This window comes from Vombatus ursinus, unplaced genomic scaffold (genome assembly GCF_900497805.2).
Source record: "Vombatus ursinus unplaced genomic scaffold, bare-nosed wombat genome assembly UNPS02014821.1, whole genome shotgun sequence".
Taxonomy (NCBI): domain Eukaryota; kingdom Metazoa; phylum Chordata; class Mammalia; order Diprotodontia; family Vombatidae; genus Vombatus; species Vombatus ursinus.
This window is the reverse complement of record NW_020954599.1, coordinates 188660-196821: the sequence shown is the minus strand read 5'-3', so window position 1 is coordinate 196821 and position 8162 is coordinate 188660.

The following is an 8162-nucleotide window of genomic DNA, read 5'->3' as shown; positions in this document are numbered from 1 at the left end:
CTTTTTTTTAAACTTTATTAATTTATTTTGATTTATCAACAATCACTTCCATAAGCTTTTGAGTTTTAAATTTTTCTCCCCCTCCCTCCTCACCTCCCTCCCCAACACAGCCCACAATCTGAAATAGGCTATACATATACATTCCTATTAAACATATTTTCACATTAGTGATGTTGTAAGGAAGAATTAGAACCAATAGGAGGAACTACCAGAAAGAGGAAACAAGACAAAACAGAAGAAAAAAAAATAGCAAATAGTATGCTTCCATCTGCATTCAAACTCCATAGTTCCTTCTGTGGATGTGGATAGCATTTTCCATCATGAGGCCTTTGGAGATGTCTTAGATCCTTGCATTGCTGAGAAGGACTAAGTCTGACAATATTAGTCATCAAACAACTTGACTGTTACATGTACAATGTTCTCCTGGTTCTGCTCACTTCATTCAGCATCAGACCATACAAGTCTTTCCAGGTTGTTCTGAAGTCAGCCTGTTCATCATTTCTTATAGCCCAACAGTATTCCATTACATTCATATACCACAACTTATTCAGTCATTCCCCAATTGATGGGCATCCCCTCAATTTCCAATTCTTTGCCACCACAAAAAGATCTGCCATAAATATTTTTGTACATGTGAGTTCTTTCCCCATTTGTATGACCTCTTTGGGATACAGCCCTAGAAGTGATATTGCTGGGTCAAAGGGTATGCACATTTTTATAGCCCTTTGGGCATAGTTCCCAACTCCTCCAACAATGCATTAGTGTTCCAATTTTCCCACATCTTCTCCAACATTTATCATTTTCCTGTTTTCTCATGTTGGCCAATCTGATAGGTGTGATGTGGTACCTCAGAGTTGTTTTGATTTGCATTTCTCTAATCAATAGTGATTTAGAGCATTTTTTCATGTGACTATAGATAGCTTTAATTTCTTCATCTGAGAACTGCCTGTTCCTATCCCTTGACCATTTATCAATTGGTGAATGACTTATATTCTTATAAATTTGACTCAGTTCTATTTTAGAAATGAGGCCCTTATCAGAGATGCTGGTAAAAATTCTTTCCCAATTTTCTGCTTTCCTTCTAATCTTGGTTGCATTGGCTTTGTTTTTGCAAAAACTTTTCAATAATGTAATCAAAGTTATCCATTTTGCATTTTGCAATGTTCTCTATTTCCTGTTTGGTCATGAATTCTTCTGTTCTCCATAAATCTGATAGGTAAACTATTCCTTGCTCTCCAGTTTGCTTACAGTATCAGCCTTTATATCTAAATCATGAACCCATTTTGACTTTATTTTGGTATATGGTGTGAGATTTTGGTCTATGCCTAGTTTCTGCCATACTTTTTTTCAGTTTTCCAAGCAGTTTTTGTCAAAGAGTGAGTTCTTATCCCAGAAGCCGGGGTCTTTGGGTTTATCAAATAATAGATTACTATAGTCATTGAGTACTATGTCTTGCATACTTAACCTATTCCACTGATCCACCACTCTATTTCTTAGCCGGTACCAAGTAGTTTTGATGATTGCTGCTTTATAATACAATTTAAGATCTGGAATGGCTAGGCCACCTTCCCCTGAATTTCTTTTCGTTAGTTCCCTTGATATTCTGGACCTTTTGTTACTCCTAATGAATCTTGTTACATTTTTTATAACTCTATAAAATAATTTTTGGCCGTTTGATTGTTATGGCACTGAATAAGTAAATTAATTTAGGTAGAATTGTCATTGTTATTATATTAGCTTGGCCTACCCATGCGCAACTGATGTTTTTCCAGTTATTTAGATCTGACTTTGTTTGTGGGAAAAGTGTTTTGTAATTGTGTTCCTTTAGTTCCTGGGTTTGTTTCAGTAGGTAGACTCCTAAATATTTTATAATGTCTACAGTAACTTTAAATGGAATTTCTCTGTCTATCTCTTGCTGTTGGGCTTTGTTGGTAATATATAGAAATGCCAATAATTTATGTGAGTTTATTTTACAGCCTGCAACTTTGCTAAAGTTGTTTATTATTTCAGTAGTTTTTTACTTGATTCTCTAGGATTCTCTAAATATATCATCATATCATCTGCAAAGAGTGATAGCTTTGTTTCTTCTTTGCCTGTTCTAATACCTTCAATTTCTTTTTCTTCTCTTATTGCTAATGGTAACGTTTCCAGTACGATATTGAACAACAATGGTGATAACGGGGATCCTTGTTTCACCCCCGATCTTATTGGAAATGCTTTTAGCTGGTCCCTGTTACATATGATGCTTGCTGAAGGTTTTAGGTAGATGCTGTTTGTTATTTTAAGGAAGACTTCATTTATTCCCATGCTCTCTAGTGTTTTCATAGGAACGGGGGCTGTATTTTGTCAAAAGCTTTTTCTCTATCTGTTGAGATGATCATGTGGTTTGTGTTCGTTTTGGTGTTGATATGATCAATCATGCTGATAGTTTTCCTAATATTGAACCAGCCCTGCACTCCTAGTATAAATCCTACCCAGTCATAGTGTATTATTCTTGTGATAAGTGACTGTAATCTATTTGCTTAAAACCAATCTTTTTCTCCCAGCTTTTGGTGACTCTGGTTAGTTGGTTGTTACCCTTTGTTCTCCAAGGGGACCAAAATGACGTCACTATGTTGGAGTCAAGGTACAGTGTGTCCAACTGTGCCTGATCAGGCCAGAGCGAGCTTAAAAGGCTCTACCACCGGTAGGGTACAAACAGTTCATATGAACATTTGGAGTGGCGATGTCTCTACATTTGCACATCTCGTGTTTCTTTTGAGCTACTGAAATTTTGCTTCACTCCGAGCGTCGTGTCTTCTTTGATACAGGCACATGCTGGTTGGTCCCGTGTCAGGGTCTCCCCTGTTACACAGTGGATTCCAAAGTTCTTCAGAGAAACCTCAAGAGTGTCCTTGTATCACTTCTTCCGGCCACCATGTGAGTTTTTGCCTTGTGTGAGGTTTCCATAAAATAGTATTTTAGACAAATGTAAGTTTGGCATTCGAATAATGTGGCCAGCCTGCATGAAAGACAGTATCGAAGACCTTGGTCAGATTGACGAATGTTGAGATAAGGTCAAGGAGGCGGAGCCAAGATGGCAGAGTAAAAGCAGTGCCTTTCTTGAGCTCTCCCCCAAACCCCTTCAAATACCTGTAAAAAAATGGCTCTAAACAAATTCTAAAGCAGCAGAACCCACAAAAAGACAGAGATTGACCAATGTTTGGTGACTCTAGTATGTTACAAATGACTAAGTTTAGAAAAAAAAATTTTTAGATATCTAAAATAATATAAAGGTTCCTGTAATACATTTTCATTAAAGTTTTCTCAAAATGAATCTATATTCCATAGAATGCTACAGCAATTACATATAAAAGTAGATACAAAATGCATGCAGAATAATACAAGGTAATTTGCGGGGAGGAATAGCAGGGTGGGGAAAGGAGGAGGAAGAGAGGTGAGGAAACAGAAAAGAAGTCATGCGCTTCATCTCTTGAGCTCAGCATTGAAGGAGGCTAAGGACAAAGATGAAGAATAAGGGCTCCTTAAGGCTGTCCTTCCCATGTCCCCTTCTGGTTGCACCTGCTGCTTCTAATGTGCTTTCTAGAATTTCTCTGCCATAATTAGAACACTTCCCTGCACTCTGGACCTCTTCCCATCATTTCCCCCCTTATCTTCTGGCTCTCACAGATAGCTGGCTTCTCCCAGAAAATACTGCATTTCTGGCCATCCTCTCCAGTACTGGCTGCACCTTCTCCTATGCCCTGCCAAAACCATGCCCTGGTGCAAGATGGGCAGTGGGAATATTTTGTGCCACCCACTGCCACTTCTGTACTCTCTCTCTGCCACCATTGCCTGTAGGGCACTATTGCCCTGTTCTTCACACACAAGCACTGCAGCTTCCTTCTCGATGCCTTTGAACTCTTCCTCTGACTTAGAATCCCTCTGGCGCCACCTTCTGCCAGAAGGTTGTTTCCAGTCCGCCTCAGCTACCAGTTTTCTCCTGCAAAGTTATTTTGTTATATTAAAGTTTTATATAGACATGTTGTTTTCCCCATATCCCCCAGCACTTAGCACAATGCCTGGCACGCTTTAGAAATGCTTATTATTTGACTAATTGGTTGCTTCTCCTGGTTCTTCTAGTCTCCTGTTCTGACCTCATTTTCCTCCCTTCACAATCTTGACCCTTTGGGTAACGAGCCGTGTACTCTACCATCCTCTCTTCTGAATCCCTTGCTCTCCTCTCCTATCATGGCTCGTATCTTGCCTAACTCCAACCCTGAATCATCCCTGGATCATCTGCCGCCTCTCCTCCTGTTCCCATGCTGTTGAACACAGATGGGAGAAGTGTCCTGTGGGCTTCCTGGGCACACTACATAGCTATAGTATCTAATTTCAAGTGGGCCCTCATTGTTAACGAGGAATTCCCTTTGCTTTTCCCTAAAGGATTGTCAGTTACATCCCTCATAGTTTTAAATTTTCCCTTCTAACCTCAGCTCTCCCAAACCATACCCCTACTCCATCTTCTCAGCTAAGAACCTTGCTTCGTGATTTACTGAGAAAATAAAGACCGTTTGCAGTGAGCTCTTCCTTCTAGCCTTTTCCTCACAAAAAGGATAAACTGCTGGATTTGGACTCAGGAAAGATTTGATTCCTACCTCAGATACTTATTCTTTTTTTTTTCTTCAGTGAGGCAATTGGGGTAAAGTGACTTGCCCAGGGTCACACAGCAAGTACGTGTCAAGTATTTGGTCTGAGGTCAGATTTGAACTCAGGTCCTCCTGACTTCAGAGCCGGTGCTCTATCCATTGGGCCACCTAGCTGCCCCTTCAGATACTTATTCGATGGGTGACCCTAGGCAAGTAATTTAAACTCTGTTTGCCTCAGTTTCTTCATTTCTAAAATGGGAACAATAATAGCTGCTCCATTACAAGGTTAATGAGATAACAAATGTCAAACGCTTTGCCCATCTCAGCACTATATGAATGCTAGCTATTGTTATTAAAATCGCTTGTTATCATTTCTCATTCTTTCTTCCTTTACTCCAACCTATGGGGAAAGAGTGGCATTTCCCTTTGCCGAGGCTAGTCTTCTACTATGATTGATTCTATCCCCTCCTGTTTCCTCCAGTACATTGCACCCCAATCATTTCCTCCTTCATTCCAATCTTTAGTCTGTCCTTTTCTGCTGGTTACTTCCCAGATACTACTCAGATACATACACGCATGCTCAGGTCTGCCCCATCCTTAATGGAGGTGACCAAGGCCTTTTGCTGGCCAAAGTATAGTTCCAATGCAATTGATTTCAATTATGTTATTGACAAAGACAAAAATTAGACCTCCCCACTATAATGTTCTGTCCCTCTTAAGTTGCCTTTTATTCTGACTTGAAGTTATTTTTTAACTAAGTAAGAGAATCTTGAGGGTATATAAGAGTTTTGTTGTTCATTCGTTTTTCAGTTGTGTCTAACTCTTGGTGACCCATTTGGGGGTTTCTTGGCAAACATACTAGAATGGTTTGTCATTTTCTTCTCCAGTTCATTTTATAGATGAGAAACTGAGGCCAACAGGGTTAAGTGACTTGCCCAGGGTCACATAGCTAGGAAGTATCCGAGGCTGGATTTGAACTCAGGAAGATGAGTCTTCCTGCCTTTAGGCCCAACCCTCCCTCCACTGTGCCACCTAAATATAATAAGGTAATGGAAGAAGTCTTTGATCTCTGGATGCCTCCCCTCCAAGTGCCCTAATTTTAATCTGGAGGTACTTTGCCTGGCTTTTGTTATGTGTCTATGCTGGCTAGAACTAAGGAGCTCTGAGCCTACCCTTATTAAGACAGATTCTAGCCACTCTGTGGCAGCAGGCTCAGCAAAGCAGAGATCCCATGGTCAGTGAGGAGTAGAACCAGGATAGATGTCATCACGCCTGGTAAAGAGAAGGAGCAGTGAGCCCAGCAGAGCTATATGCCCAATGGAGATGCCATGCTTTGTTAGCCACAAGGCTACTGAGCAGCATGACATCTCCAAAAGGAATCATGTAGCACTGAAGGTGGGTTTTCTCTTCACATGTATTCTCTATATGTGGGCCCTTCATGTATGATCCTTATGCATGCTCACTCTTCCAAATATAGTGTGTATACTTGTGGGAGAATGTATCCTGTGTTTATGGTGGGAATTTAAAAAAAATTAAATTTTATTGATGTAATTTTGTATCATTATTTCTCAATATATGCCTTCCCCATTTCCCTGATATAACAAAGAATAAAAAAGAAAAATTCTGAAAATCAAGAAAGGATAACCTAAAAACCCCGTTGAATTGATAAATTTGGGAGTTAGCTTTTTGGGAACAGATACATGAATAATTGGAGAGATTGCCGGTGGTTGGGTCATGCCAATACAATAAAAATGACAATACTACCCAAGTTAATCCACAGATTCAGTGCCATGCTAATCAAACTAGTAAAGGGTTGCTTTATAGAAATAAACAAAAATGATAACAAAAGTCATATGGAGGAAAAAAAATCTAGAAGCTAAAGGAAAATAGTGAAAAAAAGTGTGAAATGAGTACCAGATTTCAAACTATATTCCAAAGAAGTAATCATAAAAACTATCTGGTTCTGACTAAAAAAGAGAAATGGGACAGATTAGGGTCTCAAGACTCAGGACTCAGCAACTGAATGTAATAATCCAGGATTTAACAAACCCAAGTACTCAAACTCCTGGGGAGGAGTATTCCACAAAAATTGCTAGGAAATCTGGAAAGATTTATGTAACAGAAAATAGGTTTAGACTAACAACTTATACCAAATCACAATTAGTTCCAAATGAATATGACTTACGTCATGTTGGGATGACACAAGCCATCTCAGGATTGAATAACCAGAGAAATCTATGGTCCTACTCTCTTAGCGCTGTGTACTGTTATACAACTCTGGTATGCTTAAGGTTTAAATTACACCTAGTTCTAACTATTACCGTCTGCTGAAACTCACCAGCAAGCTTACTGATATGGCGTAGTTGTAATTCCATCTTCCTTATTTTGAGTAAAGCTTTGCTGGTTAATTTCTAGAAATACTCTTTTTACTACTGGTCCATGCTCTTTGACCCCACTGCCCCATCAGTGATGTGTCAACTGCCACAGCAGACTCTGTCTGAAAACCTCATGTAAACCCAGGTCCCCGGGAATCTGGGCTTTTTATGTGGAAAGTGCATCTCGCCATGCATCTGAGCCAACACCCCTGTTGCCTGTAGTGATAATGGGGAAAAGGGAGGCCTTTCACATTCAACTTTATCTCTAACTGAATTGTTGTACCCTTCCATGCTGCACTTGCATGGAAGTTATCAATAAATCCTTCTAACCTATTCCAGTGTAGCTATTCACCCAAACTCTGCCCTAAATTTGCATGACAAGTACTCTACAAAAATTTCTAGGAAATCTGGAAAGCAATATGACAGAAATTAGGTTTAGACTGATACCTTACATCAAATGTCTGAATGAACATCAGACCTGTGTCACGGTCTGGGCTTGACCCGAGATGGTGCCCTGGTATTTAGGTTTGCTCAGTCATATCAAAGGAAAAATATTCAGTAAGGATACAACACTTATGTGACCTCTTGCAGACGTGGATGTGGTAATTTGAGGGAGTGGTCTTGGGATATCTACTAAGTTTGAAGGACTCTATGGGTCTTTTATGCCCTTCCTGACAAAGAAATCACATTAACATGGCCTGAAGCCACTAGGAAACTCTCCACTTTTAGTTCTCTGGTTAATCAAGTATTGAAGAAAACTTCTTTGTCTTTTAGGGAATGAACTGCTAGTCTAACCTATATGGGGAAGAAGGGGACAATGGTAGATATTGAACCCATCAAAACAAAGATATAAAAGAGCATATCATAAACAAATGAGGGGAAAAGAGACAGAGATATCATGCATAGATATGGATAAAGAGAAAATTCTTGATGAAATAAGGGATGGAGAGTATCATAAAAGATAAAATGTGCAATTTTGATTACATAAAATTGAAAAATTTTTGCAGAAACAAAAGTAATATAGTTAGAATTAGAAGAAAACAGCTAGGGGAAAAATTTTGCAGTAAGTATCTCTGATGAAGTATTGATATTCAAGATACGTAAGGAATTGCCAACCCCAACTCCAGGGCAGGTTGGGTCCTGAGAACAAGGCTAGCTG